The sequence below is a fragment of the Ptychodera flava genome, chromosome 7 (assembly GCF_041260155.1).
Source record: "Ptychodera flava strain L36383 chromosome 7, AS_Pfla_20210202, whole genome shotgun sequence".
Classification (NCBI taxonomy): Eukaryota; Metazoa; Hemichordata; class Enteropneusta; family Ptychoderidae; genus Ptychodera; species Ptychodera flava.
This window is the reverse complement of record NC_091934.1, coordinates 13,985,366-14,005,884: the sequence shown is the minus strand read 5'-3', so window position 1 is coordinate 14,005,884 and position 20,519 is coordinate 13,985,366. Positions and strand designations below refer to the sequence as shown.

The 20,519-nt window shown below is 40.4% G+C and overlaps 1 protein-coding gene and 1 long non-coding RNA gene across 2 annotated transcripts in view; both read right to left on the bottom strand.

Annotated features, from left to right (window-relative positions):
* Positions 1 to 5,186, bottom strand: part of LOC139136831 (organic cation transporter protein-like) — a 31,888-nt gene extending 26,702 nt beyond the window's left edge. Inside the window, exon 1 of the mRNA XM_070704669.1 lies at positions 4,897 to 5,186. The gene's annotated coding sequence lies outside the window, so the exon portion shown is untranslated. The remainder of the gene's footprint in view (positions 1 to 4,896) is intronic.
* Positions 5,187 to 6,797: 1,611 nt separating this feature from the next.
* Positions 6,798 to 20,073, bottom strand: LOC139136129 (uncharacterized). Its single transcript, XR_011553117.1, has 4 exons — positions 19,599 to 20,073; positions 17,215 to 17,318; positions 16,416 to 16,570; positions 6,798 to 6,931 (listed from the first exon to the last, which is right to left on the bottom strand). It is a non-coding gene; the product is annotated as an uncharacterized lncRNA (long non-coding RNA).
* Positions 20,074 to 20,519: the final 446 nt, after the last annotated feature.

Here is a 20,519-nt window from a genome sequence, read left to right as displayed (position 1 = left end):
CCATGAGAACAGCCAATCAGATAAAGCGTTCAAGGTGGATTTTGAGAGACGTGTTGAACGCGTCCACTTGTGGCCCGAAGGTCATACACGGCGCCCTCTGGAGAGGCTAGTATATACACATCTCTGAGGCCGGGACAGCAGACGACAGTTCAGAGGCGCTCGCGTGCGTAGCTGTCGTCGCGTGCACGTTCCATTCCAGCCACCGCGCTCATGTACACGGCAGTCATAGCAACGTACCATCGTCATTCTACGCGCTTCATAATTGCGGTAAATACGCGCTGGTAAGAACTCTGCCGTGCATGCCGCGGTGCAGAGAGACCGGGCGTGAGAAAGAATAATCAGTTAGGTGAACAAGCAGAATGCGACTGTTTCTTTTGTATTAATAATACCTCATTTTTTTAGGCTTTTATTTGTTTTTAAATCACGATGTAAGTTCTCCAGCGGCAAACGGAAACTAAAATACAAATCATGTTTACACGCTTATACACCATCATTTAAGAACAACAGAATGCCCGTGGTCCATCAAGAAAAACCACAGTGAAACGTATCACATTTTAATATACGAGATTTATTCATTCAATAACGTGGGCATAGGTATATGATAAAGAGGTTATCCCTCGATATCACCTCTTGGTGGGGTCGTATTGCTGCTCGTGCGGTTGTGGGCCGCATCACACTCGTCTTCGACTCGTGTGATGCGGCCCACAACCGCACTCGCAGCAATACGACCCAACCAAGATGTAATATCGAGGGATAACCTCATAGTATCGCATATGTTGCAATATTTTGCTTTCATGAATATTTATGTTACATACGATATTTTCTTCAATTGTTTAAGATGTTGTTTAACTAGGAGAATATGCAATTGATGATCATACAAATAGTTATCATGATAATTATAAAGAGTATACATTATGAGGTTATCCCACGATATCAGCGCTTGGTTGGGACGTATTGCCACGAGTGAGGGTGCGAGCCGCATCACACGAGTCGAAGACGAGTGTGATGCGGCGCGCACCCTCACGAGTGGCAATACGTCCCAACCAAGCGCTGATATCGTGGGATAACCGATTTATCATATGCCCATGACCGTATATTTATGTAAAAGGTAATTAAAATAAAGAAATTTTATTAGTTTTGTCAGTCTTTCGAAGGGACTATGTTTTTATATTCTGCCGCTGGTCTGAGCGCATTGATACATGTTTGTTTACAACAGCTGATCGAGTCGTCGATCGCATCGTGTCGAGTGTATACAGTCTAAACAGGATTATTTCAGCGCAATTTACCGCAGTTCAGAAAAGGAATGGAGCCAATTTACTTATTCTGGTCACCGTCCCGGTGTTCTGGTGGATAATTATTACACGGACAATATTGTAAGTTTGAATTCACTTTAATAACTCTTGCTGAAACATGGCTGACGTGAACAGGAACGAGGAAGTAGCGCGAAATACAACAGATTGTAAACATCAACTTTTAATTTTCTACAACAACCTGTCCTGTAACTCTCTTTAGATCTGAAATAAAGGAACGTTAAATTCATATGTACTAGTAATATGTTTCGTTTCATATTGGTAAATTTTGATTGAAGTGAAAAAGATGGATTTGATCGTTAAATGCAAGATGAACATCATAACATCAAATTCAATCATGACCAAAAATCATTCCAAACAAATCATCAGAAATTGTCAATCTTGAATGTTGCTGAACACATAGCATGTATGAGTTCTACTCCTGGGAATTGTCCGAGCTAGACGTGTCATAAATGACTGCCCTACGACGTTTTCTTGGTGGAGACTTTGGCTGACAATTACCAGTCGCTACGTTGATCGTGAAAGAGCCGCCGTAGATGACCGCGCCACTGAAAATGCCAGCTGTTGCCGCAACCTGCGTTTGGAAAGTATTTTCCGCGGACGATGTTGTTACGACGGGAGGCGGGGTGGTGAGACGACGGCCTGGTGTGTAGTGTGATAGTTGAGAGGTATTTGAGTTGCAGAGCACATTCGACATTTCTTGTTGTTGTTCAAGCGATGGTATTGCGTAATTGTTGACGCTCTGTACATTGCTGTGACCGGAGAGCTGCTGGACTCGCGTTGGTGGAACACCGGCGTGAAGGAGGTTAGTGATGGCCGTTTTCCTCATACTGTGATTGTTTTCTTGCCAGCAATGCCTGCTTTACTGGTCATTGATCTTACAACACTGGCAAGTCTATTCTGCCCCATCGGAAGTTTTTTGTACCAGATGTCGTTTACGGGAACGTAGTTGATGGCGAGGTAAAACGGACTTTCTGGTGTGCTCATTTCCGTTGGTCGGCGACTGGCGAACTGGCGGTACGTTTCGATGGGACACGAATCTTTGTTGTCGGGAGTCGCAAATATCTTTGGATTGAAAGGTCTTGTTGGACCACCTGCCTGACCCCATCGTGTTTTAGTTTCTCTCTCATTAAATTCAAGATATTCCAGCCCTCCTGCAGTTGTTTTGAGCACAATATCTCCCCACTTCAACTGTCTGTTTTCTTGTCCGCCGCGAAACCCAAGCATCTTCGTGTTGTTTGTCCACACGGCATTGAACAGAGACTCGGGGGTTGATCTTCCGATGATACCTTGCTCAGTAAGTATTTTTATTTCTTCGTCGGTCAGCCGTTCGGCAGCATTTGGTTTATTACCTTTTCCCTGCTTTTTCAGAGAAACGCGTTTGGCTGCAAGACATTTACGCGATTTTTCAATGCCTTGTCACGGATGATCGAATGTCCGTATCCACTGTCTTGCAGAAAGCGGTCGATACCTCGCTGGTAGTTAGTCAGAGTGTCGGGTTCATATTCACTCTTATCTTTTTGCCTTGCTCCGAGAAAGTAGGATGCCAAGTACTCATCAAGTTCGACTGGCGGAATATCAGAGATTGGGCGGTTTTCAGTGGGTCGCATTGCTTTCAACCATTGCTCGAACTGTTTCATTGCTGTGTTGGTATTTCGAACGGTATTTCGTTTCTTTTGTTGTTCAATGAACTCGGCTTGGTCAAGGGCAGCAGAATAATCAACATACCGTTGCTGGTCAGGTTGCTGCAGTGGTAGACTTGGCTCGGGAGGCAAATTCTGAAATATTTCTTCGTCAGATAGCAGTTGAGAGAGGAGGAACAGCTCTTGCAGATTTTCGTCGGCAGACATGATGAAAAGCAGCATTGCGTTGCCAGGGAAACATTTTTGCGGGATAGTTTTCGACACAAATTTTGTTGTTTTCTAGAAAGTTGCATCGAAAAATAAATATTTTCCATTCAGATCAACATTTACAACGAATCTGTTTTAATGGTAACTATAATTTTAAACAGTTTATTAGTTAAAGATCTCTTTTTTGGGGAGGAAAATGTTCCAGCGTCGGCGATCGTCTGCGATGTACCGGACGCAGATTGCTGACGCGAGAAGTCCCGCCTGTTCGCCGCAGACGTTACTGCCCGCTGACTGACCGTCCAGCAGCTCTGAACAAACTATTGAACATCGCTCGTGTATGAATGCCCACATGCTTGTAGCAGCGATAAAAATTGCATATGAGCACATGTGATTTAAAAATGTAACCCCACATTTCCTCTGCTTCAAAGCCCTCCCACTTTTCGGGCTCGGACAGAACATCGTAGGCAAAGCTTTGTTGTCATACAGACGTCGCAATTTTGGAAAAAAAAAGTCCCCGGAAATAAACAAAAATTGATGACGTATAACGTGCCGTATCAGACTGATGTTTCACGTTCCACGTCACGACGCGTCAGAGGAGACACGGATACGGTCATGGGTATATGATAAACAAGAATGCTACATCCATGAAAAAATATACAAAGCCGGCCCACTTTTGTAAAAAGGCATATGCAAAACTGTGGCCTGAAAAAGAACCGACGCAATGGCCCAAAAAGTTCGAATGCCACCAGTCGTCAGAGCAATATGTCTTAACATATGTTGGCTTACGACATAAACGGATAGAAATAAATCTGTAAGTTGTGTGAATGGAACATACCAACGACCTGGCTTTCAAGTTCAAGGGAAGAAGATGGCAATATAATGATTGTACTAATTATGCGGCATATAGATGTTCCGTGTGCAGAGCGCGGGTTGAAGGGGATTTCCCGAACAGGTGTAGGTAGGCAGTCTGAGATTTAATTCAAAATTTTCTATCGATGTGCATTTAAAGGGAAGGTGGTCGCCCTATCTACGGCTGTGCGTATGGACCCATAAGACGGGTATGTTGTCACGCACAACATATCTCAACATGATCTTTCTGCATATCCAAAATTTTAAAGTGGCGGCTGTACCCTCACAGGTGACCGCGGCCGAAGCAGCTTCATGCAGACGAAGGGACGCATCAAAGAAAATTTGTTTGGCAAAAGTCGTGCGGTGACTTGAAAGCTAAGAAAGTCGTGAACTATTAACGTATCAGGCATCAAATTCTAAATTTGCTTCTCAGTTGCTCGACATTCATCGTCAATTTCTAGGAAGAGACAGTTTTCAAGGAGAAAGTCGCGCAGTCGCAGACTGGATGACCCCTGCGTTTAATATTTTATGGAAGCCATCCTACGCCTTTTACACAGTAGTTTCTCTTGTATTGGTTCTTTCTCTCTTGTATTTATGTATTTGGGGCATTCGGCGCATCTAGGGCCCAATATTCAATTTTAAAAAATGGGACTTTCCGAGAAGGCCTTCCATAGCTTTATGAAAGAGCGGGGCATCCAAGGATTATGTACATTTGTAAAAATATTCAATGTGTCATAGCCTCGTTCCGCCTCTCCGGACAGTTTCCGATTGGATGTACAGACATTCAATGACTTTAAAAATGGCCAATATTCGAGAATAATTATTGCTGATATGCATGCCGTTATGAATTTAAATAGTCACGAAATAGGTGAATATTAATAACTCACCAGTTGCACAAAATGATTAGTGTGGTTTGTCGAAGTTTCGGAGTTTTGAACAGATCTGTGAAGTTGTAGGATTTCGTTGTCCTTGTAGTTGACTTCGAACTTGTCTCCTGCTTGTACGTCTTTACCTTATTTGGACCCTAAGTTGATAGATAAATGAAAACCCAACAAGTATTCAGTGCTGTTCAGAAGTGACGTCTGACCGCGACGACTTTTTGGATGACGCATGCATACTTATGTCACTTCTACGATTTCATTAGAAAGTTCAGTCTGCAGATGCAATTATATGCAGACAAGAATCCCTTGATCACATGATGGAGGGACAGTGTACATTTACAAACTGGTGTTTATTAGTTTGTTTCCCCTCTCTCTCTCTCTCTTCTCTCTCTCTCTCTCTCTCTCTCTCTCTCTCTCTCTCTCTCTCGTTGATTTAATTTATAAAAAAGCGCGCGAGATACCTGATAAAGAAAAGTCCAGCCCGCTGATGATGGGTCTATATACTCGATGTCATATCTCGGAAATCGTCAAAAACACACAAGGTTACCAGATTGGAAAATCGGTCGCTCGAAGCAGGGCAGAAAGAGGACGCTAGGTAGGGAGGGCACTCATGCGACGGATATTCTGGTATTTATGAAAAATTAATACTTGTACACAAACATTCCACCAGCAACTTAACCACATGGGATACGGATCTCGAACACAGCACCCTAATATAACCTCGCGAGTTTTTGATAAATACGCTTGCACTTAGCCCTCTCAGCCTGTAATAAGTTAACACACTTATTTCATATCCGGTGGTGAAAGTTATAAAAAGAAAAAAAACACAAATATTTTGCTCTTATTTTCTTACGTGTGATGATACTCTAGTATACGTAAAATAGGAACTTGGCAGTGTCTTTTGATTGGTCCGCACCGCTTCCCGTATGATAATATCAGCCTCGTTCACGTTCCCGAGTGAAAGCAGCCATCTTGGCGATTCTGGAATAAGTCTTCGATATAAAAAAAATACGAAAATATTGCAATTTTAATCTATATTTCACATAGTCACTTGTATTTGGCACGAGTTGTGTCCTGTTAAGAGCGCTTGTTAAAACTTCATCTGATCAAAAACTTGTGGCGTCATCATTATGAGTAGAACGGGGCACTTTTACTTTTATTCGTCACCTGAGTTTAGGCTTTACATTCTGATGCTTTTTGAAATTGTTGAGTCATTGACCTTCATCGCAAATCGTACGATTAAAAGTGTTCACTGAATTGAGAGATAAGTTTGCATCCATTAATGGTTGAAAAGTCGCATTACTTCTAACTTTAAAGGCATTGGGCGGAAGCAAGGTCACCCGGGGTCATGGGCTCATACAGATGGCGAGGTTCAAATGATTTCACCATTTGTGCACAACCATACCATATAATACTCGCTACCTTAAGTACGCTTTTGCCACCTAAGTGAGTCATGAAAATCTCAGGCAGTCGACCATATTGTCAATATGGCCGATTTCTACCGGTATGGTAAAACATATAAGATTGCAGAAGCAAAGTGCAAGTTTAGGTTATACATGAATTTGATGCCAGAAACGCCTAAAGAGATGGAAAGATGAATGAGTTTAGCTAGTTTCACGATCAAATAGAACTTATTACCGTGGTAGCGATTGCATTTGTGTAAATAAAGTTTTTATCCCTCTCCAAGACTCTTGCTGTCGTGAGAAACCGACATTTTACACACATCATTTCGATATCATGTAGTTTAACCCCTCCCCCTCGCAAGGCAAAAGTTATTTAAGGTAGCGAGAGTACAGTTGGATTGTGGTATGAAGACAGCGGACGGCTAAGGTCCCCTCTGAAAAGTAACCGTTCGAGACACTCGCACCTGAATAAGAAGACGAACAGCAGCGCCAACTGAGGTATTCCACAACAATTTGTAGAAGCCTCCAGTGCCGCAGGAAATAAGAAAGGACAGCAAAGATCATGTGACCCGCTGGAAACATCAACGCCAGCATATTTCCGATGATAGCTCGCTTTGAAGGTCCGGTCCATTCGATAACTGTGTGTTAATTGTGAGAGGGTCGGAATCAAAAAGTACAATTTCTAAAAAAATATATTAAATCCATGCTTTATATATGGCTTGCTTGCATTGCATCTCATCTTTAACATTCTATGATTAAATGTATTAATGCTAATTCTTCCATATACTTTAAACTTATGCAACACTTCATCAAGTGGTTAATAAGTTCCTAAAGTAAGTTCGTTTATGCACAGTATATTACGTCCAATGAACATCATCTGAATTTGAACATTACCTTTAATGAGCTCCAATTTAATTTGTAGATGCAATAATTATGACTTTTCATCATTAGGTAACATGCGTTGGCCCAAATCGTTCAACATTTTAAAGCTCAGCCATAAAATCCGCTCCTCCGATCATTCCTGAGGAAAAGTTAATGAATTGATATGAAGTATAATATTTTGCCTTTCCATGATAATATGAGGTTATCCCACGATATCAGCGCTTGGTTGGGACGTATTGCCACGAGTGAGGGTGCGAGCCGCATCACACGAGTCGAAGACGAGTGTGATGCGGCGCGCACCCTCACGAGTGGCAATACGTCCCAACCAAGCGCTGATATCGTGGGATAACCGATTTATCATATGCCCATGACCGTATATTTATGTAAAAGGTAATTAAAATAAAGAAATTTTATTAGTTTTTGTCAGTCTTTCGAAGGGACTATGTTTTTATATTCTGCCGCTGGTCTGAGCGCATTGATACATGTTTGTTTACAACAGCTGATCAAGTCGTCGATCGCATCGTGTCGAGTGTATACAGTCTAAACAGGATTATTTCAGCGCAATTTACCGCAGTTCATAAAAGGAATGGAGCCAATTTACTTATTCTGGTCACTATCCCGGTGTTCTGGTGGATAATTATTACACTGACAATATATGGTGTCCAATCCATGCCAAAATTACTACTTTGATTTTACAACTTGACATGCAACTCCGTTTTCTATTTCACTACTCAACATGCTATTCCACTACTCCGTATCCTATTCCACAACTGTGTATGCTATTCCATTTTCTATTTCACAATTCAACATGCTCTTTCGAATTTCATTTCACAACACAACATGCCATTGCAAATCCTATTTCACTACTCAACATGCTATTCCACTACTCCGTATCCTATTCCACAACTGTGTATGCTATTCCATTTTCTATTTCACAATTCAACATGCTCTTTCGAATTTCATTTCACAACACAACATGCCATTGCAAATCCTATTTCACAACTCAACATGCTCTTTCGAATTTCATTTCACAACACAACATGCCATTGCAAATCCTATTTCACTACTCAACATGCTATTCCACTACTCCGTATCCTATTCCACAACTGTGTATGCTATTCCATTTTCTATTTCACAATTCAACATGCTCTTTCGAATTTCATTTCACAACACAACATGCCATTGCAAATCCTATTTCACTACTCAACATGCTATTCCACTACTCCGTATCCTATTCCACAACTGTGTATGCTATTCCATTTTCTATTTCACAATTCAACATGCTCTTTCGAATTTCATTTCACAACACAACATGCCATTGCAAATCCTATTTCACTACTCAACATGCTCTTTCGAATTTCATTTGACAACACATCATGGCATTCCAAATCCTATTTCACAACTCAACATGCTCTTTCGAATTTCATTTGACAACACATCATGGCATTCCAAATCCTATTTCACAACTCAACATGCTCTTTCGAATTTCATTTGACAACACATCATGGCATTCCAAATCCTATTTCACAACTCAACATGCTCTTTCGAATTTCATTTGACAACACATCATGCCATTCCAAATCCTATTTCACAATCCCATTCTAAACCTAGCTCTGCGGAGCAGGGCATTGCTACTGGCTATCGAACAAGATTCAAAATGGCGGACGCGAAATGGTCCCCTCGCACAGAGAGAGAAATGCGAACTTTGCGCAAGTCTAAAAACGCAGCTTAACAAATTGTGTATCTAAACAAGATGAGCGTGCTCGAAAACTAGGATTGATCACGATTTTAAATTAAAAATTGGCTGTTTTTGGAAAGGAAACTGCGCGCTGCAATCAGCAGTTTTGTCTATGGTGCACCGTGCGTGGGAGGCTTATCGTGAAAGACCGAGATTTAGGGGAGAACCATTTGATTTCGGGGGGGGGGTATGGAGGAAGTGGGTATGGGAGCAATTTTTTTTTCCTGTCAGAGTGACAGCAATTTCTTTTTTCTACTGTCAGACCTGCATCATTTTTTTTTCAAATGGAGAAGCAGTGCAATTTTTTTTTATTGGTCATCAAGTTTGTAATGCATTGTATATAAGGGAGCTGTCATTATTTACGGCCTGAAACTCCGAAATTTCGAGTGACCCCCCCTCGCCAACCATGATGAATTTGAGTAACCTCCCTCTCTATCTCTGAAATTTTGACTGATCCCCCACTTAGAAAAGTTAAATACCAATACACGAAATTGTAAAATTTACAAAATACAGCAACAGTAAAGTCTTTTTTTAAAGACCTTTCAAATCCTGATGTACCCTGCTAGACTATCATCAACACTCATGATGGTTCAAAAAAGGTGAACACATCAAAATGAAATTCAAAGTCACAATAAAATAAAGATATAAAAGATCACGCAGTATCTAATCATATAGTATATTGTTTAATTTGGATGGATATTATGACAGGGTTTTCACTAGGATATCTGACCGGGCAGAATTTGAAAGTACCGTACACGGGGAGAACATGAAAGAGGCTTAGGGGGCCCCGGGGAAAGTGTCACAGGGGCTTTCCCCTATCTTGCATGGAAATTTTTAAGATATTGATGTGTGCAATGGTGCAGTCTGGTGCAATCTGAGAGGTGTTTTTTATTTTTTTACTAAGTGAAACTGTTAGAATACCCAAAGGGGCAGAGCACGAGAGGGGGTTTCCCCTCTCGTATTGGAAATTTTGAGAAATTGATGTGTTAATAGTGCAATCTGAGAGGAGTTTCAGTTTATTTTGCACTCGTTTATTTTGCACTCAGTAAAACTGTTTGAAAATGACATTGAACACTGCAATATTCTTTTACATTTTATGCATGATCAGTTTTTGAGTCACAATATTCAACAACCAAACAATGACAATACAATTTGTGAAAAACAGTTCTGTTTGCCAGAGACTGAAGACAAATGAATATACAGGAACAGAAAATCTGTGATCTCCTTGTGTCATTTCTCCAGCTGCCAGCTTCTAATGAAAACCTGAATATGGTATGTTTGCGATCCGGTGTTTGTGGTCAGAAAAACAAGGCTCACACATTGTATTTCATTATATTTGTTGTTCCTCAATTTTTTATTGTCAAGGTACATCTTTCTGACAAATTTATATTGAGAAAATAATATATTGGTTTTAACACTTAGTTTATTGACTCCTGTCTTGTGTTTTAAATTTTCACAATTTACAGAAGTCAAATAGTCCCCTTATAGTGCCAATGCCATTGAGATATTGCAACAGAAATCCTGAAATATGATTTCTTGGGTTAGAAAAGGGAAGGAAAACATTGAGTGTCATGAGGTGTAAAGTAGACCTATGTAGTGCATGCTTTATTCATAAGTGCTGGGAAAAGAAACATAAGAATTGCTTGTGGTGGTAAACATTTGCGCCGCCTATGGCGGCGCGCCGGCAAAGAATACATGAGAATAAGGTTTCCAAATTTTGCTTATTTCTGGTGCATTGTGACAATTTTTTTTCTCTTCTGTCTGTTATGACAATTTTTTTTTTCTCAGGCCATGACAGGATCAATTTTTTTCTTCTCTCTCACCTGGTGACAATTTTTTTTTCTCAAAATCCTCCATATCCCCCCTAGAAATCAAATGGTTCTCCCCTTACTATATGGCGTCTGATACGGATATGGTCCCATCGCATAGAGAGATGAAAGTGGGCTTTGTGTAAGTTCAAAAGCACAGCTTAGCTCATCGTGCATCTAGACAAGCGTGCTCAAAATAGGAGATCGATCACGATTTTGGGTGAAAAAAAACCCGATTGTTTTCGGTGGAGAAACTGCGCGTTGCAACCAGTGGTTGGTTTTGCCTATGGCGGTCAGCAGGGCTGTGGTGGGAAACTGATTGTTTGTCATATGGTTGGTGAATATTTCCCATTTTATGTACCGATGCAAGCTGCCTAAATTGTTGAATTCTTGTTAATTAATCATAGTGTAAAGACCCACAATACAGTTGTTAACAATCGATATCACAGATATTATTTTTATATTATCTTATATCTCGAATTACTTTACGATGCCAAACTTCAGTGAAAGAAAAAATATGATAAACAGAACAAAAAGTTATAAAATAAAAAAGTTACTTCATTTACTGGCCACGATTATACCCTTCAGATCTCCCCTCCCCCCCCCCCCTCTTGGCCAAAGAATCATAGTATATCTGATGCAGACTAAAATAAAAATGTGTTTCAGAAAGTAACTTTTGACGGATTTTTTTTCCTTTTACCTAAGTGCGTCATCAATTTTTCTCAAGTTTCTTTGGCTTATTTTTTTTATTGAAATTTGTGGGGAATTTTTTTTTCGAAAATTGTCCACTCCCCAATGGTCCACCCCTTGCCGGCTAAAGGCCTCCCACCACAGCCCTGCTGACCGCATAGGCAAAACCAACCACTAGTTGCAACGCGCAGTTTCTCCACCGAAAACAATCGGTTTTTTTCACCCAAAATCGTGATCGATCTCCTATTTTGAGCACGCTCAACTTGTCTAGATGCACGATGAGCTAAGCTGTGCTTTTGAACTTACACAAAGCCCACTTTCATCTCTGCGATGGGACCATATCCGTATCAGACGCCATATAGTAAATCTCGGTCTTTCACGATAAGCCTCCCACGCACGGTGCACCATAGACAAAACTGCTGATTGCAGCGCGCAGTTTCCTTTCCAAAAACAGCCAATTTTTAATTTAAAATCGTGATCGATCCTAGTTTTCGAGCACGCTCATCTTGTTTACATACACAATTTGTTAAGCTGCGTTTTTAGACTTGTGCAAAGTTCGCATTTCTCTCTCTGTGCGAGGGGACCATTTCGCGTCCGCCATTTTGAATCTTGTTCGATAGCCAGTAACAATGCCCTGCTCCGCAGAGCTAGGTTTAGAATGGGATTGTGAAATAGGATTTGCAATGGCATGATGTGTTGTCAAATGAAATTCGAAAGAGCATGTTGAGTTGTGAAATAGGATTTGGAATGGCATGTTGTGTTGTCAAATGAAATTCGAAAGAGCATGTTGAGTTGTGAAATAGGATTTGGAACGGCATGATGTGTTGTCAAATGAAATTCGGAAGAGCATGTTGAGTTGTGAAATAGAAAATGGAATAGCATACACAGTTGTGGAATAGGATACGGAGTAGTGGAATAGCATGTTGAGTAGTGAAATAGGATTTGCAATGGCATGTTGTGTTGTGAAATGAAATTCGAAAGAGCATGTTGAGTTGTGAAATAGGATTTGCAATGGCATGTTGTGTTGTGAAATGAAATTCGAAAGAGCATGTTGAATTGTGAAATAGAAAATGGAATAGCATACGCAGTTGTGGAATAGGATACGGAGTAGTGGAATAGCATGTTGAGTAGTGAAATAGGATTTGCAATGGCATGTTGTGTTGTGAAATGAAATTCGAAAGAGCATGTTGAATTGTGAAATAGAAAATGGAATAGCATACACAGTTGTGGAATAGGATACGGAGTAGTGGAATAGCATGTTGAGTAGTGAAATAGGATTTGCAATGGCATGTTGTGTTGTGAAATGAAATTCGAAAGAGCATGTTGAGTTGTGAAATAGAAAATGGAACAGCATACACAGTTGTGGAATAGGATACGGAGTAGTGGAATAGCATGTTGAGTAGTGAAATAGGATTTGCAATGGCATGTTGTGTTGTCAAATGAAATTCGGAAGAGCATGTTGAGTTGTGAAATAGGATTTGCAATGGCATGTTGTGTTGTGAAATGAAATTCGAAAGAGCATGTTGAATTGTGAAATAGAAAATGGAATAGCATACGCAGTTGTGGAATAGGATACGGAGTAGTGGAATAGCATGTTGAGTAGTGAAATAGGATTTGCAATGGCATGTTGTGTTGTGAAATGAAATTCGAAAGAGCATGTTGAATTGTGAAATAGAAAATGGAATAGCATACACAGTTGTGGAATAGGATACGGAGTAGTGGAATAGCATGTTGAGTAGTGAAATAGGATTTGCAATGGCATGTTGTGTTGTCAAATGAAATTCGAAAAAGCATGTTGAGTTGTGAAATAGAAAATGGAATAGCATACACAGTTGTGGAATAGGATACGGAGTAGTGGAATAGCATGTTGAGTAGTGAAATAGGATTTGCAATGGCATGTTGTGTTGTCAAATGAAATTCGGAAGAGCATGTTGAGTTGTGAAATAGGATTTGCAATGGCATGTTGTGTTGTGAAATGAAATTCGAAAGAGCATGTTGAATTGTGAAATAGAAAATGGAATAGCATACGCAGTTGTGGAATAGGATACGGAGTAGTGGAATAGCATGTTGAGTAGTGAAATAGGATTTGCAATGGCATGTTGTGTTGTGAAATGAAATTCGAAAGAGCATGTTGAATTGTGAAATAGAAAATGGAATAGCATACACAGTTGTGGAATAGGATACGGAGTAGTGGAATAGCATGTTGAGTAGTGAAATAGAAAACGGAGTTGCATGTCAAGTTGTAAAATCAAAGTAGTAATTTTGGCATGGATTGGACACCATAGACAATATTGTAAGTTTGAATTCACTTTAATAACTCTTGCTGAAACATGGCTGACATGAACAGGAACGACGAAGTAGCGCGAAATACAACAAATTGTAAACATCAAATTTATCACATATATTTTCTACAACAACCTGTCCTGTAACTCTCTTAGATCTGAAATAAAGGAACGTTAATTCATATGTACTAGTAATATGTTTCGTTTTATATCGGTAAATTTTGATTGAAGTGAACAGAGTGAAAAAGATGGATTTGTTAAATGCAAGATGAACATCATAACATCAAATTCAATCATGACCAAAATCATTCCAAACAAATCATCAGAAATTGTCAATCTTGAATGTTGCTGAACACATAGCATGTATAAGTTCTACTCCTGGGAATTGTCCGAGCTAGACGTGTCATAAATGACTGCCCTACGACGTTTTCTTGGTGGAGACTTTGGCTGACAATTACCAGTCGATACGTTGATCGTGAAAGAGCCGCCGTAGATGACCGCGCCACTGAAAATGCCAGCTGTTGCCGCAGCCTGCGTTTGGAAAGTATTTTCCGCTGACGATGTTGTTACGACGTGAGGCGGGGTGGTGAGACGAGGGCCTGGTGTGTAGTGTGATAGTTGAGAGGTATTTGAGTTGCAGAGCACATTCGACATTTCTTGTTGTTGTTCAAGCGATGGTATTGCGTAATTGTTGACGCTCTGTACATTGCTGTGACCGGAGAGCTGCTGGACTCGCGTTGGTGGAACACCGGCGTGAAGGAGGTTAGTGATGGCCGTTTTCCTCATACTGTGATTTGTTTTCTTGCCAGCAATGCCTGCTTTACTGGTCATTGATCTTACAACACTGGCAAGTCTATTCTGCCCCATCGGAAGTTTTTTGTACCAGATGTCGTTTACGGGAACGTAGTTGATGGCGAGGTAAAACGGACTTTCTGGTGTGCTCATTTCCGTTGGTCGGCGACTGGCGAACTGGCGGTACGTTTCGATGGGACACGAATCTTTGTTGTCGGGAGTCGCAAATATCTTTGGATTGAAAGGTCTTGTTGGACCACCTGCCTGACCCCATCGTGTTTTAGTTTCTCTCTCATTAAATTCAAGATATTCCAGCCCTCCTGCAGTTGTTTTGAGCACAATATCTTCCCACTCCAACTGTCTGTTTTCTTGTCCGCCACGAAATCCAAGCATCTTTGTGTTATTTGTCCACACACCATTTAACAGAGACTCGGGGGTTGATCTTCCGATGACACCTTGATCCGTCAGTATTTTTTATTTCTTCATCTGTCAGCCTTTTGGCAGCATTTGGTTTATTTCCTTTCCCTGCTTTTTCAGAGAAACTCGTTTGGCTGCAAGACATTTACACGATTTTTCAAATTCTTTGTCATGGATGATCGAATGTCCGTATCCACTGTCTTGCAGAAAGCGGTCGATACCTCGCTGGTAGTTAGTCAGAGTGTCGGGTTCATATTCACTCTTATCTTTTTGCCTTGCTCCGAGAAAGTAGGATGCCAAGTACTCATCAAGTTCGACTGGCGGAATATCAGAGATTGGGCGGTTTTCAGTGGGTCGCATTGCTTTCAACCATTGCTCGAACTGCTTCACCGCTGTGTTGGTATTTCGAACGGTATTTTGTTTCTTTTTGTGTCAATGAACTCGGCTTGGTCAAGGGCAGAATAATCAACATACCGTTGCTGGTCAGGTTGCTGCAGTGGTAGACTTGGCTCGGGAGGCAAATTCTGAAATATTTCTTCGTCAGATAGCAGTTGAGAGAGGAGGAACAGCTCTTGCAGATTTTCGTCGGCAGACATGATGGAAAGCAGCTTTGCGTTGCCAGGGAAACATTTTTTGCGGGATAGTTTTCGACACAAATTTTGTTATTTTCTAGAAAGTTGCATCGAAAAATAAATATTTTCCATTCAGATCAACATTTACAACGAATCTTTTTTAATGGTAACTATAATTTTAAACAGTTTATTAGCTAAAGATCTCTTTTTTGGGGAGGAAAATGTTCCAGCGTCGGCGATCGTCTGCAGTGTACCAGACGCAGATAGTGCTGACGCGAGAAGTCCCGCCTGTGCGCCGCAGACGTTACTGCCCGCTGACCGACCGTCCAGCAGCTCTGAACAAACTATTGATCGCTCGTGTATGAATGCCCACATGCTTGTAGCAGCGATAAAAATTGCATATCAGCACATGTGATTTAATAGTGTAACCCCACATTTCCCTCTGCTTCAAAGCCCTCCCACTTTTCGGGCTCGCACAGAACATCGTAGGCAAAGCTTTGTTGTCACATACAGAGGTCGCAATTTTGGAAAAAAAAAAGTCCCCGGAAATAAACAACAATTGATGACGTATAACGTGCCGTATCAGACTGATGTTTTACGTTCCACGTCACGACGCGTCAGAGGAGACACCGATACGGTCATGGGTATATGATAAGTATCTTTCATCCATCGGTTTGCTGGTCGATTAATAAATTGGAAACAATTATAGCTAGGTCACGGACATAATTTGTCGAAGATATTACTAAAAATTACAAAAACGCATGAAAAGGTGACGCATTTGTACCGAATACTGGAATTATTTGGAAACTGCAACAAATGTAAATAGTAAACAGAATATCATAGCACACAAATATACAGGCGTAGATTTGCTACAAAAAGCGCTATATTGTTACTTTGCAATAAAAATACGGGGCTGTGTTCAGATTCTATACTCAACATACCGTATGTAAACGATGCCACCAGTACACCTGGGTATGTGCACCCAACGATGAACCGGCAGAAAATGAACATGGCGAGATGTGGCGATGCCGCAGACAGGAAGCAAAAGATACTTTGTATAAGCAAAGCCGAGGAAATCGACCGCAATCTCCCATACCTAGAAAGTAGAATGAATCATAGAGCATTTGGGAACATTTTGTGTTATCTAAAATTGAGAGATGCTGAGGTTTAATGAAAACGCGAATAAAATCTCTCAAGAAAGGAACGTTTCTGATATAAATGTATATGAACAAAAAATCAGCACGTGCAACCACCGTCAATATATATCATGTACAGTGTTACCACTGATTCAAATGAACATTAGCTATTAAAGGAACTACCACCGATGAATAGGGTTTCCTATGTACGACGATCAGAAATGAATAGGAGTTACTGTTTATTTAACCTGCTTCTATGAATGAACAGTTGTTTAATTGCTATAAATAAAGTCTGGGTAGTATTTAGCATACGTAACTACATGACGAGAAAATTTTCATCTATGAACATAGGCGATCATATTAATCTATCATAACTGAACAGACAGCCTCCAAAACGACTTTAAAGAGGCAGTCATGTGAGATTGTTATGATGGATTGTGGGTCACCACGTGAAACTGTCATCAATAAAAATAGACAACCAACAACAATCCTAGTGCTGCGAAACTATAAATACAAGGCTCAGGAGGCCGATTCGTTGTCATCGATAAATATCAGACAATTTCCTAGAAAGGCCACGCTTCTAACAATGGTGGATCGTAGTCACCTATCCCAAATTGTTCCGAAGATGCCCGATCCGACCGTCATTCCAGCGTAGACTGCAGACTGGGCGAGTTCCCTCAACCATTTTCTTTCACATACTAGGTTCCACTGCAAAGAAAACAGTATCAATGAGTATGTACTGTATACTTGCGTATTTATTAATCCCTCTGGTGACGCTGGTTTTGTCTGCAGATCAGATAGACTGCAGAGCAGTCCCTTTGGAATGAATGACAAGCTAACAAACCTTAAGATTGCGATGCCAATGACTTTGCAGTTGGTAACTAGGTGACATATAGTTCAAGACGCTTTCAGTATGCTCTGGTCTTGATATTGTCAATGTCACTGATAAATTTAATCAACTTCGGTGCAGCCATTTTTGAGAATGGTCTTTCTGGTCATTCCCGACAGCTTTTTGAGATATTAATTTCACACAGAAAGACAAACAGAGAGACAGACATCGGTATGACAGTAGCCCTAGTGCAACACGTTAACTGACGTGTCACCGCTGCATTGTTTATCTTTCGAAAGTAGACATGTTTCGTTGTCGAAATCATAGCACGTAGCCTTGAATCGATCACTGACATGCGGGGTGAATCATTTGATTGTGGGAGAGGGCTGGAGGATTTCCGAAATGAAAATCAATGCTGGCCATTTATTAGGAAAAAAATTCTGCCTAGTAAGCATGGGAAAAGGCTGTAGAAAACTGTTTCAATGTACCCTCAAACAGTAGACTGTGTCTTCAGTAGTCTCCAAAGCTGCCGCCTACGGCGGCTATTTATGGCCAAGCTTTCATAGATTGGTTTATAACTAATATACTAATTAATCTGCTGCACAGAGTATATGCCATGAAAAAGCAAACACCTAAGTTTACATGGATGTATACTAGTATTCTGTTTATTTACAAGTTGTTTGCATATACATTACTCCACGATAAGGTAAAACAAGGAGGACTTTGCCCCTTTAAAAACGTCCGTTAACAATTTTCTATAACGTTTTATAAAACGCCAATTTTCTGGGAATGCTTGGTATCCGAAAACCAAAGTTCAAACTTCAAGCAATAAGAAAAGCATATTCTGAAGAATATGTGTTTAATATTCTGAAAGGCTTAACAGAGCTAATTTTGTCACAACGTACAAGTTTAAGTATGTTAATGTAAACATTTGTTGCTACAAGCGAAGTGATTTTCAAAAGAACTACATAAACAGTTTCTGGGAAGATTTTATGACCACCAATTAAAATAAAGACAAAATTATAGGACATTGCAGATAGATAGAAGTTACATTCTCCATGATTTGTGTATGTTAAATATCAAATAATTATGAAATGTAAGTTTTGGGAAGGCCTGCATGCTGCAGCCACAAACTAAACACCAGTCCTGGTATTGCCAAATTTAGCGTCGCTTTACCATAGTATGCAATGGTGGACTTAAGGAAAATACAAGAGAAGGCAATGGCTTGCAGCATTGTAAAGACCAGTCATCCCTTCATGCATATTTTGAAAGCCATGTGCTGTACATCAAGCAGGGATATTGACTTAACTAAATGTATCTCTGCATTCATCTCTGAAGGTTGTGTAGCTTTGAAATAAAGTCACTGATGTGCATGTGCAAAGGTATACATATTTTAACATAATTACATAATAAAATGTTAAGGGCAAGGAACCTGTAACATTTCCTATTTTTTCAGAATTTTGTTCGGTTTTACTTCAGTTTGTTGCTTTACTCTCCATGGTGATATACCAAGAATTTTAGCCATTATATATGTATACAATGCATTGTTATTTAGCACTTAGTCCGAACTGGAGAGGAGAATAAGAAATATTACCTGATACACTGAAGATTTAAATAATAAAAAAATCAACAATAGTTACAACTACTGTCACTATAAGGACACTGTATTTTGCAGCCAACATGTTTGAATGTTTGTGGTTTTGTTAAAAATTACTTTTAATCTAGCTACTGGACAAAAAATGATTTCAAGGTAACTTTCGTAAAAAAAAATTGCTGCCAGGATGGGTGATAAAATAGTTGTTACAGTCACATCCGTTTTCCCCAGCTACCTCCGAAATCAAATGGTCCTCCCCTCCGTAAAATACCTTATCTTCACGCATATTCATGCATGATCCTAAAATATGAATGCAAGATCCACAGCCAACATCAGCAAACATTTCGCAACAATGCCTATTGCACACTTTAGAACTATTTTGCGCATTTTAAAAAATGATAAATTTGCCCAATTCTGCCTCTTAACAGAGAGTAAAAAACAGGACAAGTCTCCATAGACCATATAATCTACCAGAGACATGTTACAATAAACGCAATTTTTAAAATTTCAGTCTATAGTTCAGACCGAAAAGAAGAAATGCGCAGTAGTGTATCACAAACATTACCTCAGTGACTGTGGTGGATTGATGCTGCGTTGAGTCGTAACCCCATTTTGCGCATATTTGCCCTTCAATGTCCGTGCTGTAGGACGAGGTGCTGTTATCTGCCTGTCCGAATAAGTGGTCAGTACTCGAGTATATCGTAGACCAGTTTCCGGTGATTGAGTTCTCAAGAATACCACACCCGCCTTTCGTTTCTGCGATCCGAGTTGCTCTGAAGGACGTCGCCTTAAGGGACGACCAATTTGAATCCCAGCCAGGCACACGAAGTCGACATCGTCGCTTATGAAGACTTGCGCAAATACTATGAACGGGACTGTCACCAAAAAAGCCGCATTAAACACGAACAGTTTCCTCTGATACGGTCCGAAGTCTCCAAAAGAGGCTAGAATTGTATCGAAATCCATCCCCTGTCTCTCCTGGCTCCCGTGACTAAACAAAGTACCGCACAGACAGTCGCTTTCTATCCTGCCCCAAAACAAATACCGATAATGAAAATGAACAAATAACGTTATGTAACATAATCTGAGACAGACGCCAATGTGCACAAGTATACGCTTCTGGTTTTGTTGGCACGCAATGTCAATACTCTTCATCGATGACTTCTTCGCTCCAATTGTGCTATAAACAGTACTAGTCCCTTCATGGTAGTCTGATACACGGCGAAAGTCTCTGTATTTTAGGTAAAGAGAAGGGGCCCCCTATCTATGCTAACAGGGGCCTTCGCCATGCATCATATTTAAAGCGACAGTGTGCACGAGGGGCCGAAGGTAAGAAATTAATTTACACATTCATGCTTATTTCAAAAATATAGAAAATGTATGTAAAGACAAATGCTCGATATTTAGGGGTTATTACACGAAGTTTGGGCGATACCGCGTCGTATTCGAGTGATGTGTCCGTATTTTGACGAGTTGCGCAGCAACG